Here is a 21,435-nt window from a genome sequence, read left to right on the forward strand (position 1 = left end):
CATGGAAAGCCAAGACACTCTGGCAAAAAAAAAAAAAACCTAAATGAAAGATCTCTGCAAGTGAGATCCCAGTGGAAAGAACAGGTCTTCAAAGAAGGAGGTACCTTTCTCTGAAGGGAGGAGAGAACCTCCACTTTGACTATGACCTTGTCTAAACAAGATAAGAGTCGGAGAACTCAAAAGGCTTCCATAGCCTTGGAAACTCATGACTGGAGCATAGGGAGATTACTGATGCCATAGACAGGAGTGTCAATTGGTAAAGTCAACAACAGGAGTCACTGTGCACTTACTCCTCATGTAGGATCTCTGTCCTTAATGTGCCGTGCATTGAGATTTAATGCTATAACAAGTACTCAAACAATATATTTCACTTTGTGTTTCTATGGGGGTGCAAACTGTTGAAATCTTTACTTAATGCATACTAAACTGATCTTCTGTAAAAAAAAAAAAAAGAAAGAAAGAAATTATCAATTCCCAACTTGACTCTCACTGGGATTAAACATGACAATAGGTCTGATCTGATTTCATCATTTAAAAAAAATCAACTATTATTTTTCACTTTATGTTTCTGTGTGGGAGCAAACTGTTGAAATCCTTACTTAATGTATACTAAGCTGATCTTCTGTATATTAAGATAATCGAAAATGAATCTTGATGTGAATGGAAGGGGAGAGGGAGTGGGAAAGGGGAGGGTTGTGGGTGGGAGGAACGGTATTGGGGGGAAGCCATTGTAATCCATAAGTCGTACTTTGGAAATTTATATTCATTAAATAAAAGTTAAAAAAAGAAAAGAAATTATCAATTCCCAATTTGACTCTCACTGAGATAAAACATGACAATAGGTCTGATCTGATTTCATCATCATTTAAAAAATCATCTATTATTTTTCACTTTATGTTTCTGTGTGGGAGCAAACTGTTGAAATCTTTACTTAATGTATGCCAAACTGATCTTCTGTATATAAAGAGAATTGAAAATGAAAAAAAAAATCTAGGTTCTCAACAAGACCTGTTTTCTTCATAATTGGTGTGCATGTCTAGCCCCGTTACACCTCTTGCTCTGAGAAAGAGCAAACTCTTTCTGCATCTATGAGACTTTGTTGCCAGGAAACCTTAAAGTGTGACCACTGCAACTAATGCAGCATTTTCAGATTTTATGTTTGCTTTCTGCTCCTCTGTTTCCTACTTCCTTTCTCAAATCTTCCCAAATCCTGTGTTGTTCCCCCCACAAAGAAAAATGTTGAAATCTTAATATGGTAGCATTTAGAGCTAGGGTCTTTGGAAAGTAACTAGGTCACAAGAGTAGAGCATGCATGATGAGATTAGTGCCCTTACAGAAGGGACATCAACAGTTCTCATGCCCTTTGCCTCATGTATAGGTACAAAGTGAAGTTGTCAGTCTGCAAACCAAAAGACAGCCATGAAGAATCCAACCATGGTGAAATCCACATATCAGACTTTCAGCCTCCATAACATTAGAAATCCATTTCTATTGTTAACAAATCATCTAGTTATGACATTTTATTACACAGCCCAAACTAAGACGTACTACAAATGGTAAGCCCAAGCTAGATGTCAGAATTCTACACTTAATACTTAGGAGCAAAGTAGTTCTCAATGTAGTGAGAAAAGCAAAGAGGTCAAAATAATGAGCGGATGTATTGCAACTTTGTGGCTTTGTGGCATAGCAGGTAAAGTTACCACCTACAATATCAACATACCATATGGGGGCCAGTTTGTGTTCTGGCTGCTCCACTTCCAACTCACTCCCTGCTGATAGCCTGCAAAAAGCAACAGAAGATGGCCCAAGTGTTTGGGTCCCTGCCATCCATTTGGAAGACCTGGATGAAGCTCCTGGCCCAACCCTGACCGTTGCGGCCATCTAGGGAGTGAACCAGAAGATGAGTGATCTCTCTCTGTCTCTCTCTCTCTCTCTCTCTCTCTCTCTCTATATATATATATATATATATATATATATATATATATAACTCTCTCTATAACTCTATAACTCTTTATAAAGAAACAGCATTGTATGTAGCCACCAGCCACATAATGGCCACTGAACACTTGAAACATGGTCTGAACTGAGATATGTTGTAAGTTAAAAATATACATTGAATTTCAAATATTTAGTATGAAAAAGAATGCAAGATATTTCAATAATTTCTATATTAATCACATGTTGAAATGCTGTTTTATGTATGTTGAGTTAAATAAAACATTTTATGAAAATCATGTTCACCTATTTTTCTGTTTTTAATGTGTCTTGTAGCATAATTTTGATGGCACTTATGGCTTCCATTATATTTCTCTGACACAACACAGCATGATTAGCTATGACAAAGAGGTTTCAGAGATTACCAGAACACCAGAAGTTGCACCAAATATCTCTTCCCACACACAAGAGGTGAGCTAACCAGGTGGGTTGCTGTCACTAGATTTCAAATTTAGTGTTTCTTCACAAGTGTTAAATGTTAAAAATCCCCTAAAGAATCTCAGGGTGAAATTGGAAAGTGTTTCATTATTTTAAAAAGCTTTTTCACATGAGACAAGTGAACAGCACCTGGGTGCTCCTGGAGACAAAGTGAAGGCATCCTGTCAAGAATTACCTCTGCCCACGTAGTCAATGGTGTTTTATTGTAGCCCAAATTAGGACTACACGCCATGATCCATGAGGCTGGGCGACATCATCCCTTTAATGGCAGATACACTCCACATTGCCACATCCCCATCATCGCTCCCCCATTTCTCTTCCCATGTATAGTGACCTGTTCAGCCTTTCAGGGCCTTTGGGTATATTATCGCTGTTTGAAGATTCCAAATTTGGAAAGTGTACACTTTATAGAGGCAAAAAAAAATTTTAAAGCAAAAAAAAAAAAAAAGAATGTAGCAATTTGGACATTGCATTTCTCCCTCTTTCATCTGAAGAATAGCACAATGTTATAATGTATTATGAAGGATAACATAATATCACTAAACTTAGATTTATGGGTTCTGGAAAACAGACATAATGAAACAAATTGTGAAACTGCTATTTAAAATGGAGCAAAATTTAATGAATCATTAAATGAAGCAATGGCCAAACATGTGCAGGAAATTTATGCAAATAAATTTCATGAAACTACCAAATAACTCAACCTCATCTCTGATCCTATAAACAGAATTGAAGTTAGCTATTGACTTCTCTATCCTAGTCCTCACTTAACCTCATCCAGCTGTTACTTACTGCAATGAACTGGTTCCTTTGAGGCATGTAACAAAAGGAAAATGTGGAGCCCTTGTTAGAAAATGATTAAGAATTTTTAGACATTGATAGCAAAGCATTAATCCAAGTGCAAGACCCTTCTAAATGTGGGACCCCACATGAATCAAAGGTAAATGCACATGAAACCCACCCTAACTAGAGCAACAGAGGCATCTAATCAATCCAGGGATGTTAAGAAAATCTTTGTACAGGAGGGAAAATTCCAACACAAGACTTGAAACATTGTTTTCTCATCTGTATCATCCAATACTGGACTTGGCAGCATTGGGGTGGAAGAGCTGCTCTTTGGGGTCTCCCCTGTACCTACTGAGCAGTGACTGACATCCTGTTTCTGAAACCTCAAGCACCATGGATAGTGTGATGAGACAGCTGAAGACTTCCCTAATTTAAGCTCGCTTTTAAGGATTTTGCACTTGGATGGTTATGTAATGATGCTATTTCCTTAATGTGTGTAAATCTTGCTACTATACATGGAATGACTATTGCTTTGATATCATCATGAAAGTTAATATTCAATGAAACGTTTAAAAGATTTTTTAAAAAAATAAGCACATTCATAAAACATTAACCTGGATTAGTATGGCTTAGTTACAACCCTCTGGTGACCAGACCAACGATTGCCAAAGCAGGTGTCCTTATACAGGATCCTTCCCCTTCCCAAGAACACTTGAGTTTTGCTATGCCTGTGCTTGACTAAGTTGTCTGTGTGTGTGTGTGTCTTTATCTTAACTTCCTAATTTCTTCATCCATTGATTGGAAAAGAAAAAACATTAATGCTTATTTGATAGTACTGTTCATTCATTTATTTATAAATATTTCAGGAGTATGTTCCATGTGTTAGGTATTGTTCCAAGCACAGGGGATGTAACAATCTGTCCTCATGGATCTAACAGCTGAACTGAGACAAACAACAGACTATATGAATAAGTAAAGTATACAATATGCTAGATGGTGCTAAGTGCCATGGAGAAGAAATAAAGCAGGAAAGGGATAAAGGGAACGGTGTGGTCAGGAGTTGCATGTTGAGTAAAGAAAGTAGTAGGGGGAGGCCTCAGTGAGAAGCTGGAGTAATGATGAGAAGAAGAGAAGAGAGAAAGACTGATTCTAGCTGCAGGGAAGCATTTCAGAAGAAGGCTGATGGAAACCTTGCCCCTGGCATGCATGTCACCTGGAACTGAATGACATCGTAAGGAGGCCCTCACAGCTGGCATGAAACAGATGGAAGAGAAAAGGAAGTGCACACTGAACAGGGCCTTTGCATCATTCCAGGGATTTGGTTTTTTTTGTTTTTGTTTTTGTTTTTTTTTATCCTAGATAGGTGAAAGTCATTTGCTTAGAAGACTGACATGATCTGGTTTACTTTAACAGGATCCCTCTGACTGCTCTGTTGAGACTGGACAGTGCTGAGCAAGCACAGAAATATGACGCTGGTGTGAAGACTTCCGAGGTCATCTCGGCAGAGATGAGAGGGATTCAGAGCAGGATGACAGCAGGGGGTCGGATCCGGGGAGAAGTGGCCACGTTCTGGATGAGCCTTGGTGTTAGAGATGAGCATGTCGGCTGTGGGCTATGAAAGCGAGGACTGCAGGCTCACTCAAGGTCTTTGCTCTTAGCCAATGGAAGGGTGATGTCAGCACAAACTGAAACAGAGAAGATCTTAAGAGGAGCATGTTGAGAGGGAAGACCAGAGGCTGAGTGGAGGAATTCAAGGTTGGAGATGGATTTAGATATCCAAAAGGAGATGTTATGTAGGTAGTTGGATATATGCGTCTGGAGAGAAGGCGAGAACTCTTGACTCATGATTTTTGGGAACTGTTGGCATATCAATGATATTTAAAACAATGAAACTCAATGATATCACCAATGTCCTGAGTATACATAGACAAGAAAGTACATCTGAGATCTGAGACGGAGGAGTTCCCAAGATTAAAATTCAGGGCTATGTGGAGCTAATAGACAAGGAGATGAAGAAGAGGTGTCTGAGGTCAGAGGAAAGCCAGGCAAGTGTGACAACCTTGAAGGCAAATGAAGAAAGAATTTCAGAGAGGAGAGAGCAATCAACCATATCGAATCACTCCAATGGGTCAAGGAAGATGAGAAGACTGAGAACTGGCAACTGTATCTAGCAGTCATGGTGACCTTTTATAAAAGTAGTGTCAACAGGGTGGTGGGCCTGCGAGCATGACTGAGAGGAGTTAATAAAATGAGTGAGCACAAAACTGTAGACAGCAAGCATAAGCAACACTGAGAGGAGTTTTGTTTGAAAAGCCACCAAATATAAAAACCAAATGAGATATTGTGTGAGAGAGCACTTTGGAAATTATAAAAGCACTATGTAAATGCTGGGGTGTGATTGTAAGAACTGAGACTTGCTGTGTACTAAAAATATGGCTTTCAAAACGTCAGCCAGACTCAAGGATGTTTATGCCTAGTTAGAGCATCAGCATCCCTAGAAGACTGTTTTCTCACTACACCCATGGCTGCCCTAAGGAACCACCAAACCCTCAAGCAATCAGGGTCCAATGCCTTCGACTGTAAGAAGTAGGACCTACTAAGCTCCTTCTCCCAACCTGGTTATACAATCAGCCCACCAAGTATTATACACAAAGGAAAGTATTCTGTTACTCTTGAGAGAAAGGGGGCCATTATTCTTCAAGCTTGCAGAGCCTGCTTTGGTAAATACCCAAGCTAATCAGACATCATATTTGATTATAGTATTAATATATCACATGGGGCTGGCGCTATGGTGCAGTGGGTTAAAGCCCAAGCCTGCAGCACCAGCATCCCATAAGGGTGCCAGTTTGAATCCCAGCTGCTCCTCTTCCGATCCCGCTCTCTGCTATGGCCTGGGAAAGCAGTGGAGGATGGCCTAAGTCCTTAGGTTCCTGCACCTGCATGGGAGACCCAGAAGAAGTTCCTGGCTTCAGATCAGCTCAGCTCTGGCCATTGCAGTCATTTGGGGAGTGAACCATCAGAATGGAAGACCTCTCTCTCTCTCTGGCTCTACCTCTCTCTGTAATTCTTTCAAATAAATAAAATAATTCCTTTTTTATAAAAAAAAAATCACAAAAATGAGGGATGTCCAGTAAGAAAGTGTCCTCACCCGCAGCTGCTACCAATGAACAATTTGGTGGTACCGTGGGATGTTGCAATTGTTCAAAATTAACATCTGCTCAGTTCATAATGTCATGAAAATGTTTTATTCCCTGAAAAAAAAATGGACACAGGTGCATAACATGGCTGCGAGACAGAGTCCATAAGCTTTAAGTAGTCTCCAAGTGGCTCTGCCCTTGAAGGCTCAGGCCCACAGACCCCAGACAGCCAGGAGGCCCAGCTCAGAGTATGGAGCATGAGAAGGAGGAAGAGCAACGAACACGAGCTGGGGCTGAGATGGGAAGACAGTGGCTTAACCCTTCCTACAGATCCATTTACCAACTCACTCATTCAACACTTATGCTAGGTAGTACACTTCAGGTCAGTGCAATCCAAGAGCCACAAATACAAGCTTCAGATATGATTTTGAGTTTTCTAGAAGCCACATTAAGAGGAGTTAAAAAAAATAAGCAGATGAACTTAATATTATTTTTAATTTAATGCATTATATTCTAAGAGGAGGGTTATATAATTTCTCTGTACCTAGAAGTTGTTGGAGAAGCCAAATTTAGGGCCTGGGTCCTCTGGCTCCTTGTCCATCGAGTAGAAAATGGCAACAAGAGCTCACAACCCATTAGGAGAGGTAATGGCCCTAGTGAGCTGATAGGGAACCAGAAATCTCTGGTTTTTGTCACTAACCATCACTTAGTGGTTCTACCATTATGACTTAATGATTTGGGGTGTGGATACCTTTATAACCCCATGGCTGCCTTTTTACACATAATTAGCCACAGGACTAGGCCAACTTTGAAATATTATCCATGAACAGAGATTAAATAAGATCAGGAATGGGACACAGAAAAGCTGGATGCCTAGGTGTCAGAAGGAGAGCGTGGGTTGGCATACAGGGGCTCTGAGCAGGGCAGGAGGCACAAAAGTCAGTTTCACCATCTTTACAGAATTTCCTGGAACTAGTTCTGAGGCTACAGAGCATTGCCTGGGCATCTAATGGGTATGAGGCACTGTGCCACACCTTAGGGGATACACAAAGAAGTATAATAAATGTTTCTGGACTCTCTGTGCTTAAAATCCAGCTGACAGCATATTCACATTCCAGGGCTACAATTACAAATTAGCACCACACACATTTAAAGCAACACACATATGTGATCAGACAGTTCTGGAGGCTGGAAGTCTGATGCAGGTCTCGGAGGCTAAAATCAAGGTGTCATCAGGGCTGTGTTCTAATCTGGGGTCCCTAGGGGAGAATGTGTTCCCTTGCCTCTTCCCACTTGTAGAAGCCACCTGCATTCCTTGGCTTGTGACCCTTCCTCCATCTTCCATAGCAGCCTGGCCAGTGGGGCCTTAATCACTTCAGCTCACTCTGACACTGACTTCCACTTTCAAGGACCCTAATGATGACACTGGGTCCCTGATGATGCTCATTCAGGACCATGTGCTCATCTCAAAGGCAGCTGATTAGCAGTGGTAATCCCATCCGCAATCTGGGCTTTAACACGTCCCAGCTCACAGGGCTCAGAAGTGGACAGTGTTTCTCTTTAGGGATGTCATTCTTCTGCCCACTACAGGAGACTTAAACATTCACATGTGCTATGGTTTTGGTTTGTCCCACACCTGAAACTCATGGTGGAATCTGATTACCATTGTGGCCGTGTTGGGAGGTGAGGCCTTCGTCACTAAGAAGGATGAATGCCTTTCTCATGGGATGGAGTTAATTCTCCAGAGATTGGTTTAGTTACCACAAGTCTGAATTATTGTAAAGCAAGGCCACTGTTAGGACACAGCATGAGGCCCTCGCCAGATGCAGCCACTTGATCCTGAATTTCCAGTCTCCAGGGCCATAAACTAAACCAACTCCTTTCCTTTATGAATTACCCAATCTCATGCCTTCTATTAAAGCTACAGAAAAGGAACGAAGCAAGGCAAGATACAAAACTCACTGCAAGTTAAGGCAAAAGCCACACAAATCACAAGTGTGGTGATATGCAGGAGAGCAAGCTCCCCTCCAGCTGGGGCCATGGAGAAAGACATTGCCATGGGCTGTGCAAAGTAGAGGAGATACCAGGATACCCCAGGCAAGGAGGGCTTGGCTCTGTGCCCATGATCTTCTGTCCAGTTCTGAAAACTTGTATCCCACATAAACAGCAGCAGCAAGATGGCAGGAATAGAAAAGGCTGAGCTGTGACTGACAGTGCCTGGGGAAATCACAGATTCTCTGTGGAGAGGAGATGGCTGGGCGTGGGGTCACGGAGGGCTTGGGGTGTCAGGCCCAGGGGTGGGGCTCTATCCCTTACGCATGAGCAGCAAGTGACCCAAAAAATGCATCAGATGATGATGCAGGGAATATGAGGGTGGGGAGTAATAAGGCAGGAAGAGTAACCATGTTTCCAGCAATACAGATGGAGGGAAAGAGACGGGATGTTGGATGGGGGCCGGAGGACTAGAGAAGAGGGCAGGCCCACAGGTCTCTTGCAAGGAGAACTGAGAGGTCTGGCAGAGGTGGGTGATGGGGAGTTACTGTGCTGAGTAGGGAAAGAAGGATATTTTAGGAGCAGGAGTCTGAGGCATCCGTGAGGTCCCCATGGGGAACGGTTCAGCATGGGGAATGGGTCAGTGGGAAAGCAGAGTAGGCCTGCAACAGTGTCAGGAATTGGGAGGAACAAGTGTCTAATCAAAAGTAACCACAGGGGCTGGCACTATGGGGTAGCACATAAAGCCGCCACCTGCAGTACCGGCAGCCCATATGGGTGTCAGTTCGAGTTGCAGCTGCTCCACTTCCAATCCAGCTCTCTGCTATGGCCTGGGAAAGCACTAGAAGATGGCCCAAGTCCTTGGGCCCCTGCACCCGCGTGGGAGATCTGGAAGAAGCTCTTGACTCCTGGCTTTGGATCAGCTCAGCTCTGGCCATAGTGGCCATTTGGGGAGTGAACTAGCAGCTGGAAGACCGATGCATTCTCCCTCTCCCTCCCTCCCTCCCTCCCTCCCTTTCTCCCTCTCCCCCACTCCCTGCCCCGCCTCTGCCTCTCTGTAACTCTGCCTTTCAAATAAATAAATAAATCTTTAAAAAAAAATAACGTTGGGGCCGACGCTGTAGCACAGTAGGTTAATCCTCTGCCTTCAGCGCTGGCATCCCATATGGGCGCCAGTTCTAGTCCCGGATGCTTCTCTTCCCATCCAGCTCTCTGCTGTGGCCTAGGAGAGCTGAAGATGGCCCAAGTGCTTGGGCCCCTGCACCCACGTGGGAGACCCAGAAGAAGCTCCTGGCTCCCGGCTTTGGATCAGCACAGCTCTGGGCATTACAGCCATTTGGGGAGTAAACCAGTGGATGAAAGACCTCTCTCTCTGTCTCTCCCTCTCACTGTCTGTAACTCTACCTCTCAAATAAATAAATAAAATCTTAAAAAACAAATAATGTGAAAGGGCTAGGCATTTGGCACAGCAGTTAGCTGCTGCTTAGGACACCTGCATTCCAAGAAGAGCACCTGGGTTGGAATCCTGCTCCACTTCTAATCCCAGCCCCCTGGGATACACACCTGGAGAGGCAAGAGGTGATGGCTCAAGTAGTTGGGTCCCTGCTACCCAGATGGGATGCCTGGATTGAGGTCTAGCTCTTGGCCCAAACTCATCTGTTGTGGGCATTTGGAGAATGAACCAGTGGATAGAATCTCAATATCTATCTCTAGCTCTCTCTCTCTCTCTCTCTCCCACTGCCTTCAAATAAATTTTAAAAGGGTAATGTAGTAAAGGAAAGGGGCATTGAGGACACAACCTATTGAGGATGCCCTATTGATGTCTAGGGGAGGAAAGAAGGCATAGTCAGAGATGGAGGCAAATAACACCCTCCACCCCCCACTCCCCCACCCTACCCCACCCCACCCCCACCCCCAGAGCCCCACATGAGCACAGCTGCTCAGGTTTATAGCATTATCAAGATTCAAGTCCTTATCAGGAGGGTGTGAAGCCGTGAACTGTTATCTGCCACAAAACTTATCACTTACTGGTCTACCCAACCCAGTAACTCACAGAGGAAAAGGCAGGCCCTGAGTGACTGTAACAGGTGGGGCAGGAGCGGCAGAACAGCAAAGGGTGGGACTCTACCAACAGGTAGAATTCAAGCCATGCCGCCACAGGACAAGCAGGAGTGTTGATGCCACTTACAGGAGCCTCCTGAGAGGGCAGGTGAGGGCACCAAAGCCAGCTGGTTTTGAGACCTGCCATGGGTCCTCTGCAGCTCCTAAGCTTGCTGGGCTGAGACAGGGCCCCTTCCTAGTTACCCCACAGAGCCCCAGATGCTGTTCATAATATCTCTTGGGCAACTGGGTATGTTCACAGCCTTTGGCACAATGTCCCGTGTGTAACAGACCAACCATGTTTAATGCTTGCAAAGACAGAAGGGACAGAACCCCTCAGAGCACTTCCCGGAAAGATTTTTCTCTATTGGAAACTATGCTATGGTGAAACAGAGCATAATGTGTTGTGCCATTACATAAAATTCCCAAGAAGGGACAAAGTATCTGGGGCTAGAAGTCAGCATAGAGGTGGCCCCTGGGGCTGGGGAGGAGACAAGGTGGCAATATAAGGAAGGCTTTTGAGCACTGGGCAATGCTCTGTTCCTTACTCTGGGGCTGATTGTGTGAGGAGATTTGGAAAGAATTTGGTAAAAACTCATCAAGCTGCACCACTAAGGCTTATGCATTTTTTGTACATATATATTACATATCCATCAAAAAGTTTGCTTTTATAAACACCATTGTGAGCCATTGCTGTGGTGCAATGGGTTAAAGCCCCAGCCTACCATGCTGGCATCCCATATGGACATGGGTTCAAGTCCAGGCAGTTCCACTTCTGATTCAGCTGCCTGCTAATGTGCCTGGGAAAGCAGCAGAGGATGGCCCAAATCCTTGGGCTCCTGCATCCATCAGAGAGCCCTAGAAGAAGCTCCTCGCTCCTGGCTTCAGATCAGCTCAGCTCCTGCCATTGCAGCTATTTGGGGAATGAACTAGCAGACAGAAGATGTCTCTCTCTCTCTCTGTAACTCTTTCAAATAAATAAAATAAATCTTAACAACAACAAAAAACACTGTTGTAGGGGGTCTGCACTGTGGCATAGGTTAAGCCTCCACCTGCAACACCAGCATCCCACACAGGTGCCAGTTTGAGTCCCAGATGCTCTACTTCTGTTCCAGCCCTCTGCTGATGGCCTGGGAAAGCAGTGGAAGATGGCCCAAGTGCTTGGACCCCTGCACTCACATGGGAGACCTGGTAGAAGCTCCTGGCTCCTGCCTTCGGATCTGCCCAGCTCCAGCCATTGGTGAGTGAACCAGTGGATGGAAGACCTATCTCTTTGTCCCTCTGTCTGTAACTCTGCCTCTCAATAAATTTCAAAAAAAATCTATTGTTGTAGGAGTGGGCCCTTGTGTATCTGTGGGGTAAGGGTTGCTGGGATAGGAAGACAGAAAATGATACCAAAAAGAGAACAGAAGGGCTTTGGCCATTCTGCTTGGACCACGATTGGCTTGCCCCCAAAGGCAGGTATCTGGCTCACAGCAGGGTCAGGGTCAGGGTCATAGCCACACCTCAGAGCTTACTGCTTATCATGGGAAGAATGTCCAATGGACTCCACAGTCAGCAGGACACTTGGCTAGACAGTGGTGCCCACTGATTTGGCCAAACACGAATCTCGCCTAGTGTTGTTAAGAAGTTTTTTAGATGTGATCAACCAGACATCTCGAAGTAAAGCAGATTACTCACCATCAGGTGAGTAGGCCTCATCCAATCACATGAAGGTCTTGTGAGCAGAGACGGAGGTTTCTCATAAAGGAAAGAATTCTGCCTCCAGAAAGCAACATAGGAATTTTGACTGAATTTCCAACCATCAGACTAAAAACTGAAACATTAACCTTTACAAGAATCTCCAGCCTGCCCTACAGATGTTGAATTTATCAGCTTCCACAACCATAAGAGACAATCCCTCAAACATGTGAAAGAATCCATGCAACTGGGTAGAAATATTCTCTTATATATGAGAATATATATATACACACATATATATACACACACACCATATATATATATGTATATGTATATATATATATATATATATATATATAAAATGTCAGTTCTATTTCTCTGGAGAGCCCTAATTTCTCAGGACTCTCCTAAAAGTATACAAGTGGGCAGGGGGCAGCAGCCTAAAGTCCAGGACTCATCTCCAGAAAAGAATTCCACAGTCAGTTTAGGAAACTCAGTGCTGGCTTTGTCCTCATTTCTCTCAGCTTGGCTCATGTCACCAGACACATTCTAGCTTGCACTGGTCTGAGAAACTGGAAGTACCGAAAGAAGGAAATGTTAATATAAATCTGCACATTTCCAGTTTTTCCTGCTAGGGACTTAACATGACTTTTTTCAGAGTCAATAGTCACCTTCCTGCAGGTGCGCCTAACTCCCCCTAAACTCTGACCCAGCGCGATGTAGCAGAGGGAGTGGACAAAACAAACAGGAACATTTGTGGGTGCTTTAATCTTCTCCAAACACTGAAATATTGTTGAGATGTTTTATCTTCCATTGCGCATAGAGGAGATTAAAAAGCCGTGATAAATGGTGTGCTCTCCAGGAGGGAATGCCATATATAGGGCAATACATAATTTCCTGCTTCTGGTACCGTTCGGGATAATTGTCCTGGTAACGTGAAAACAGGAGGGATATTAATTTAAGATTAAAGCACAATTATAAGCTCTGTCATACTGTTAATTTCTTTTAAATGTTCGTCTGAATAATTCCACCTTTGCAAGATGGAATAAGCACACAATTAAAAACTGCATTAAATAAATGAATAACTAATTAATGAATGAAAAGAACTCTGAAAATAAAATGGGCTTTGCAAATTCTGAATAATGACTGTAACATCGGGCCAGATCTTAATCCTTCCTATCTTGGAAGGAGAGCATTTGGGTGGAGACAGATAGCATTTCCCACTAGACTGGAGTCAGGAATGGTTGTGTTCTTTGTCCCTGCACTGCCCAGGGACAGCTCTAGGTGTAGACACTGCAGGCAATCGGGCTGCCATGGAGCCAGAAGTAGCTGGCCAGCCTGAATGCTGCTTTACAACTGCAGTTTTAACCCCACTGCCTCTTCCATTATGCCCCAAATTTTATTCTTTCTTTTGTTCTACAGCCAGAAATTTTACCAGGGTGATCCACTGGGAAATCCATTAGAAAATACAAACATTCCAGAAAAGGAGCTGTTCATGTAAGGGTTAAAGGATGATCATTTACTAGCCTACCATGTTCATATAAATTTTTATTATCCAATTGCTTTCCTCCCCACACCTCACTGAAGCCCGTGGGATGCACCGTGGGATGCAGGAGAGAGCAGGAGTCATTCTGCAGCACGAGATGATAGTCCCAGAAGGGCAGCACTGCCTAGGTGTGGCCCAGGGCAGGAGCTCTCTGAGAGCCTAGCAACAGGAGAGCTTAGGGCTCCATAATGAGACTCCGTTCCGTATCCAAAACACAACCAACACGTCAAGGATAAGCCACAAGCATGAGGAAGAAAGGGAGGGAACTCTCCTCTGAAAAGCTTTCTGCATCCCCAGTGAAAGTCACTATTAGGCATGGCATTGTGGTATAGCAGGTTAAGTAGCCACTTGCAATGCTGGCATCCCATATCTGGGTGATGGTTCCAGTTCCAGCTGTTCTGCTTCCAATTCAACTCCCTGCTAATGCACCTGGGAAAGCAGAAGATGATGGCTCAAGTGCTTGGGCCTCTGCTACTCACCTGGGAGAACAGATGGTGTTCCTGACTCCTGGCTCATTCCTGGCCATTGCAGCCATATGGGGACTGAACCAGCAGATGGAAGATAGCATGTGCACTCTTGCTTGGTCGCTCTCTCTCCCTCTCTCTGACACTCTGCCTCTCAAATAAATAAAATCAATATTTAAATAAAAGAAAGTCACTGTCATCAGATGCATGCTACCAGCTGAGGAAAACCACACTCTTAAGGAATTACTAATAACCCAAGACCACACAGTACTGTGGCAAATGGGAGAAGAGAAATCAAACCCTTTGTCCATCTGACCCCAAAATCCATGCCCTTTCTTTTCTAAGATTTATTTATTTGAAAGGCAGAGTTATACAGAGAGAGAGAGAGAGAGAGAGAGAGAGAGAGAGAGAGATCATCCATCCATCCTCTGGTTCACTTTCCAAATGGCCGCAATGCCAGAGCTAGGCTGATCCTAAGCCAGGAGCCTGGAGCTTCTGTCACTTCTCACATGCAGGTTCAGGGGTCCAAGGACTTGGGCCGTCTTCTACTGCTTTCCCAGGCCATAGCAGAGAGCTGGATCAGAAGTGGAGCAGCTGGGACTTGAACCAGCATCCATATGGGATGCCGGCACTACATCCGGCACTACATGCTGGCAGCTTTACCTGCTATGCCACAGTGACGGCCCCTCCATGCCCTTTCAACCACACCACACTTCCTCACAGTAACCTTATGAGTTAGAGATGATTGCCCCCATTTCTAAGATGAGCAAATCAAGGCTTTCAGAGACTAAAGAAGAGGCAGAATCACTCAGCAGTTCCAGGCATGTGCAGACATTACAAATAGTCTTGACCCCTGTACAAGTATTGGCATAGCAGGAAATGAGGCTGAAAGCTGAGATTTGGGACCCAGGAAAAACATAAGGATCAAGCTCACTCACTCACCCCACACTCCCAGGCTGCTCTGACCTTGTAACTATGTCAAATTGCCAAACCTGTGAGAGCCCCAGCTACAGCTCAAAGCACTGTTTTCACTTAAAACCAGCTTGCTCTAAGGGCCATTGATAAGAGCTGCAATTAACAGCTCTGGTATCAGAGGCAAATTACCAACACTGAAACCTGCAGTTATTAAGATTATCACTTAAGACTGGGAGAGAATTGTGAGATAATCTCCTTCACCAGGTGTCAGGGGAAAATGGAAAACACTGGACTTGGGAAAGCATCTGGGACCAGCAGCCAAGGAAGTTTCTCATGTGGCCAACTGCAGGCATCACAGAACCCAGTGCTGCCTGAGACACGCAGCTTTCTCCTACCTTGTTGGCAAGCTCCCTTGCTAGCAGCCTGGCCAAGCCTTCTCAGCTGGCTACCCCAGGGCCCTCGGAGTCATCCCGCTACCTGCGTTTCTCCAGAAGATTCTTCCAGGTCTAGCTCTTTCCAAAATCCCCCTGTTTCTTTGACAACCTGGAGACTCCATCCTCCAAGATTCCCAGATCTGCTGGGGATAGAGACATCCCTGTCTTCAACAACCCCCAGTGTGTTCCTCTCCCCAATCTCTTCCTCCTTCTAGAGTTAATCTGATAAACTCACCCTGGTCCCGGCTATACCTCATTGTCAGCTCTTGTCTTGTGTTGCAGGTGGTTATCACAGTGCCTTTCCCCATCCATTTATTATGTTTCCACCGTATTCTTAGTACTGTGGGTGCCAGGTATACGGGGGTGGGGGTGGGGTGGAGAGAAAAGCACTGCCTTGGCCCTCCAGTCTCCTCTAGATCAAATACACCTTTGAAGCAGGACCCAAACTGCATTCATCTGTGAAATCCCAGCCCCTAATACAGTGCCTTATACAGAGTGCAGCCAAATAGCAATATGAAAGCTAAGGGATATAATTACAGTTTACAGAGGTTTCTGATTGCTGTCTTAAAGTGCTTGGGTATTAATGGCCAAAAGACAATCAATAGGTTTTCCATCATGGATATTCTATTTGCATTTTAATGAAAACTATTAATCCCTTAAAACTCACTCTCCAACCCTTCTCTCCTCCAAGCCCTAATGGTTAGGATAGGGGTCCCAGAAGTCCTAAGAGGATGATATTTGAAGAAGAAGCCCTTCCAAACTACACTACTTTAATAGCCTTTTACTCTAGCCATGTGAAAAATTGGCCTTGTGGATCTGTCTAGACTCCCCGTGTGAAAGCTAACAGAGGGGCCAGTGTTGTGAAACAGCAGGTTAAGTCACCACCTATACCACCACCCATATGAGTCTGTACAGGTCCTATATGAGTGCCTGTTTGAGTCCTGGTTACTCCATTTCCGATCCAGCTCCCTGCTAATGTGCCTGGGAAAGCAGCAGAGGATGGCCCAAGTACTTGGACCTCTGCACCCACATGGGAGATGGAGATGGAGTTCATGCTCCTGGCTTCAGCCTGGCCCAGCCCTGGCTGTTGCAGCCATTTGAGGAGTGAACCAGCAGATGAAAGATCTCTCTCTCTCCCTCTCATTCCTTCTCTCTCTCTCTACCTTTCTCTGTAATCCTTCCCTTCAAATAAATAAAAATAAACCTTAAAAAAAAACTAATAGAGTATCCTACTTGACACTTTTCAAGAGTCTTAAACTTCTAGGCCAAAGCCAAATCCAATCTACAGATGTTTCTTTAAGGCCCTGCAGTAATTCATCAACTTTGAATTATACAAAATGAATGCTTCAGTTTGCCACAGGCCTCACCAATCTCTATTACTTTACATCTGGCCCTCAACAACAGATACATGTTACTTGCCTACCCCTACCCCAGAAGCATTTAGATGTTTGGGTCCGAATAATGTGTAGGCGATTTAAAGTAATCTGATGCCCACAATACTGTGTGAGCTAGGTAGGGGAATGTTATATCCCCGTCTGGTGGCTGAAGAGTCTGAAGCTCATGGGAGAGGTGAATGATTTCCCCGATTTCCACTGATCTTTCTAGTCTGTGTCAGCCTGATGTGGGGGGTTTAACAGTCTAGGCCACTGGCAACCACCAGTGACTGCCTCCAATGCAGTGATGGTGTGTAGGAGGTTATCAGTCTGGATCCGTGCATCTCTCAAGGTTCTAGAGCTGGGGCTTCAAGGGTCCCATGACCTCTTGACACGGCACACAATTCTGTGAGGATGTGTGTTTGCAGGAGCAGAGGCCCAGAGCTCTCAACAGACTCTCACAGAACACAGAACAGCAGCATGAGGTTGCCACTTGGTTGGCAGTTCTCTCCTGCTTGCAATGGCAAAGGCAGCAGGCAGTACCTGAGCTCTACCTGTGGGTTTATAAGCAACCAAGTAATATAATCATTATCTACACTTGCCAGCAATCCCTGGATTGTCTCTGCATCTGGGGGAGTGGAGGGCTCTAACCGGCCCTTTGAAGTGACTCACCTGGAAAGGGGCCCAGGCCCTTTTTTTAATTGCTGGCTACTTACAGCAACATAAAATAATGCCTGGGAACCCCCCCGCCCCCGCTCCGAGGAGGGGGGATGTAAAAGCAGCAGGAAGTCAAAGTACTGAAAGTTTCCTGACAATGAGGTGAGAGGGGAGAATCTAGAAGGCAATAGTAAACACAGCACAAATTTACAGCCCTCAGCAAGGTCACTATAGGAGCCCCCTCATCCTCATAGGAACTTCACCCACACCCAGACTCTTTATTGTTTTTCTTTTCTAAAGATTTATTTATTTACCTGAAAGGCAGAGTTACAGAGAGAGGTTGGAGAGACAGAGAGAGAGAGGTCTTCCATCTGCTGGTTCACTCCCCAAATGGCTACAATGGCCAGGAGCAGATCTCAAATCAGGAGCCAGGGGCTTCAACCGGGTCTCCCACATGGGTGTAGGGGCCCAAAGACCTGGGCCACCCTCCGCTGCTGTCGTAGGTGCATCAGCCGGTTAGATGGTTCAGAATTGGAGCACCCACATCAAAGAAGGAGGTACCTTTCTCTGAAGGGAGGAGAGAACTTCCACTTTGACTATGACCCTGTTGGAATAAGATTAAAGTCGGCGAACTCAAAAGGCTTCCATAGCATTGGCAACTCATGACTAGAGCCTAGGGAGATTACTGATGCCATAAATAAGAGTGTCAAATTGTTAAGTCAACAACAGGAGTCACTGTGTACCTACTTCTCATGTGGGATCTGTCCTTAGTGTGTTGTCCAATGTGAAGTAATGCTATAACTAGTACTGAAACAGTATTTCACACTTTGTGTTTCTGTGTGGGAGCAAACTGATGAAATCTTTACTTAATATATACTGAATTGACCTTCTGTATATAAAGATAATTGAAAATGAATCTTGATGTGAATGGAATGGGAGAGGGAGCGGGAGATGGGAGGGGTGTGAGTGGGAGGGAAATTATGGGGGGGAAGCCATTGTAATCCATTAACTGTACTTTGAAAATTTATATTTACTAAATAAAAAATAAATTTAAAAAATGAGAAAAAAAAAAGAATTGGAGCACCCAGGACTCAAACCAGAGCCCATATGGCATGCCAGCACTATAGGCAGCAACTTAACCTACTATGCTACAGGGTCAACCCCAGGCTATTCATGATCCTAAGTCATCTTCCTGGGATCCATCAAAATCGACTCCAAAGAAAGAATGGAAACCTGGTTCTACTGACATCTTAAAGGACTAGTAGGGCTTAATAATGTCCTATAGTGCTTTTCCGTGTGGGTTTTTGTTTTATAGGAATGAACTATTAAGTCAAAGGAATGACTCTCCACCTGCAAAGTTTCTAACAACAATCCAGCAGTGGATGGAAGCAAGACATTTTTGTGGCTTTTGAGAGAAAACCTGAACAGACATAAAGAAGGGCAGCCAAATATAGAAGCTGAAGACTTGCAGCCAGGAGAGCAATTATCTTATATATTGGGCTTCTTTTAAGTTTTCATTTAAAGAAGAGTTTCCTTTTTAAAAGCAGGGAAAGACAATTAAAGCCATCAGTTTAGTTATTACTAAGATCAGATCCTTTAGGATTTAAAGACAAAAAAAAATCTGTAATTCTGAAACTTGGATCTCACTGCCCCTGACACATGCAAAGCCACAAGTCTGTCGAGAATGTCAAGGTATTCTAGACACATCCCAGAAGAGCTAATTTTAACAGCATCACACCCCACCCACCTTTGGGACTAGCTTTCTAGGCAGAGGGAGAGGCCAGGAGAGAAAGAGAGTAAGCATGTTCCCCTATTTGCTGGTTCACTCTCCAGATGCACAATAGGTGGGGCCAGGCCAAGGCCAAAGCCAGGAGTCACAATCTCCATCCAAGTCTCCCACGTGGGCAGCAGGTCTACACTGGCAGGAAGCTGGAGCCAGGTATGGAAGCCAGGTAGTTGAATGTGGGACACAGGTGTTTTAAGCAGCAGACTAAATGCCTGGCCCTAGAGTCATCTTTGACTGTTCTCTTTCCTTGACCCCTACATTGAGCCTATTAACACATCCCACTGGTTCTGTGTCCAAAACACACCGGCAAGCTGAGTACTTTCCACCAACTCTTTGGCTCCCTGCCTCAGGCAAGCCATCACTACCTCTGGCTTGGATACGGACACAGCTTCTCTGATTTCTCAGCTTCCACCATCTCCCCTTTCCTATGTTCTTCCCCACACAATGTTCCTTCCAAAACACACACGTATCACATACTTTATACTGTGTATAAAACCCCTAGCTCTTACCCAAAGCCTAAAAGGCCTTACATTTCTGCCTCTTTCTGTCTCTACCTTTTCATCGCCCCCAGCCATTCTGATTCACTTCCTTCAGAATTATACTATCTTAAATGATCTTTTTCATGCTCTCATTCAGCAAATACTTATTAAACACCTAATTTCAAGCAGCCAGGGCCTATGCTAGGCACTAGGAACACAGCAATGAACGAAAAACAAACAAAACTTGCCGTTGGAGAGCTTATGTTCCTATGTAGACAAACTGGGGAATTTATTTATTTGTTTGTTGACTGTCTTTCCTGCTAAAATGTAAACAGGGACCTTAACTATCTGGATCACAGCTTATCCCCTGTATTTGGAACTACAACTAATTGTTGATGCCCAGCAAATATTTATGGAGTAAGGGAAAGTTTCTTGATCAAAGACCAGTTTAGTCCTCCATTCAGAAGAGACATCTCATAGCAGTTTGGAAGTGTGGAGAATCATCCAAGAAGGAACTCAGGAGAAGACCTCACACCAGCCCTTCCAGCACAACGGGATAACAAGAGCACAGTGGCTCCACTTGTGACTCCACTTCCAAGCTTGGACAGTCGGCTGGTCAAGGAGGAATACTGACTTCTGAATCAAGTGTCCCAGTCTGCTCCTCTGCCTTCCAAGAAGCCAGCCGGAAACACTCATGCCAGAGTCTGGGGTTGCCTCACACTCAGATGTGACATCCTCCCCTGCATCCTCACCAACTCCTAAGGCCAGGAGCCTCAGAGGGGTCCCTGCCCACTGTTCCCTGACTAGGATCTGCTCTCCGCTTCGAGTGTATTCAGCCAGCACTCACGGTCCACAACAAGGCCGCCCATTTAGAAGTGAACTAGTGAAACTGATGGCTGCTTGTCTTGACTGTCGAGGAACAGTTTTCTTTTTCTCTTCTTTATACTATTTGTTGAACTCTTTACTTAATATAGAATTAATCACATATGTATAAAATTGAAGAGAGATCTCAGTAAAAAAAAAAAAGTGGGAATAAGAGAAGGAGGAGGAAGTTTGTAAAGCTGTATAGTTCTGTATACAATTACATTACATATGTAATCCTATGGACTTACTTCTAAGGGTATAATTTAAAAACTTGCCATGGGACCCCCAAATCCCATTAAGCTGGGTGGTAAAAATGCCATTTTTAAGTGTTAAAGTGATCATATAGATAGGATTAAGTGTTAAAGGGATCATATAAATAAGATCAAATGTCGAGTAATAATAATAGACATGTTACAACATGGGAAGCAGCCCACACAGCAGACTCATAGAATGACAATCACTTTAAGTAGCACTCTGACCTCAGAATCAGCTGTTAAGGCATTCTAGTCTGGCTGAAAAAACCATGAGAGCATTTCAGGCACAGAAAGCCAAGGCACTGTGAAAAAAAAAATGTCCTACATTAAGGATCTCTATGAGAGAGACCCCAGTGGAATGAAGTGGCCATCAAAGAAGGATGTACTTTTTTCTGAAGGGAGGAGAGAACTTCCACTTTGCTTATTGCCTTGTCTAAATACTGATGGAGTTTGTGGATTCAAAAGGCTTCTATAGCCTTGGCAGTTCATGTCAAGAGCCTTGGGTGATCACTGACCTTATCCATAAGAGTGTTAA

General features: G+C 44.3%; 1 protein-coding gene across 3 annotated transcripts in view; it reads right to left on the bottom strand.

Moving 5' to 3' along the window:
• OLFM4 (olfactomedin 4) overlaps positions 1-15,840 on the bottom strand; it is a 53,581-nt gene extending 37,741 nt beyond the window's left edge. The window contains exon 1 of one of the 3 annotated variants that reach the window (XM_089303633.1): positions 15,723-15,840. The gene's annotated coding sequence lies outside the window, so the exon portion shown is untranslated. Of the gene's footprint in view, positions 1-15,080; positions 15,203-15,448; positions 15,562-15,722 lie in introns of those variants that run through there. The other 2 variants (XM_089303634.1, XM_089303632.1) reach the window with 2 other exon arrangements.
• Positions 15,841-21,435: the final 5,595 nt, after the last annotated feature.

Source organism: Oryctolagus cuniculus, chromosome 9, assembly GCF_051225735.1.
Source record: "Oryctolagus cuniculus isolate XC-2025 breed Fujian yellow rabbit chromosome 9, ASM5122573v1, whole genome shotgun sequence".
In the NCBI taxonomy this organism is placed as follows: domain Eukaryota; kingdom Metazoa; phylum Chordata; class Mammalia; order Lagomorpha; family Leporidae; genus Oryctolagus; species Oryctolagus cuniculus.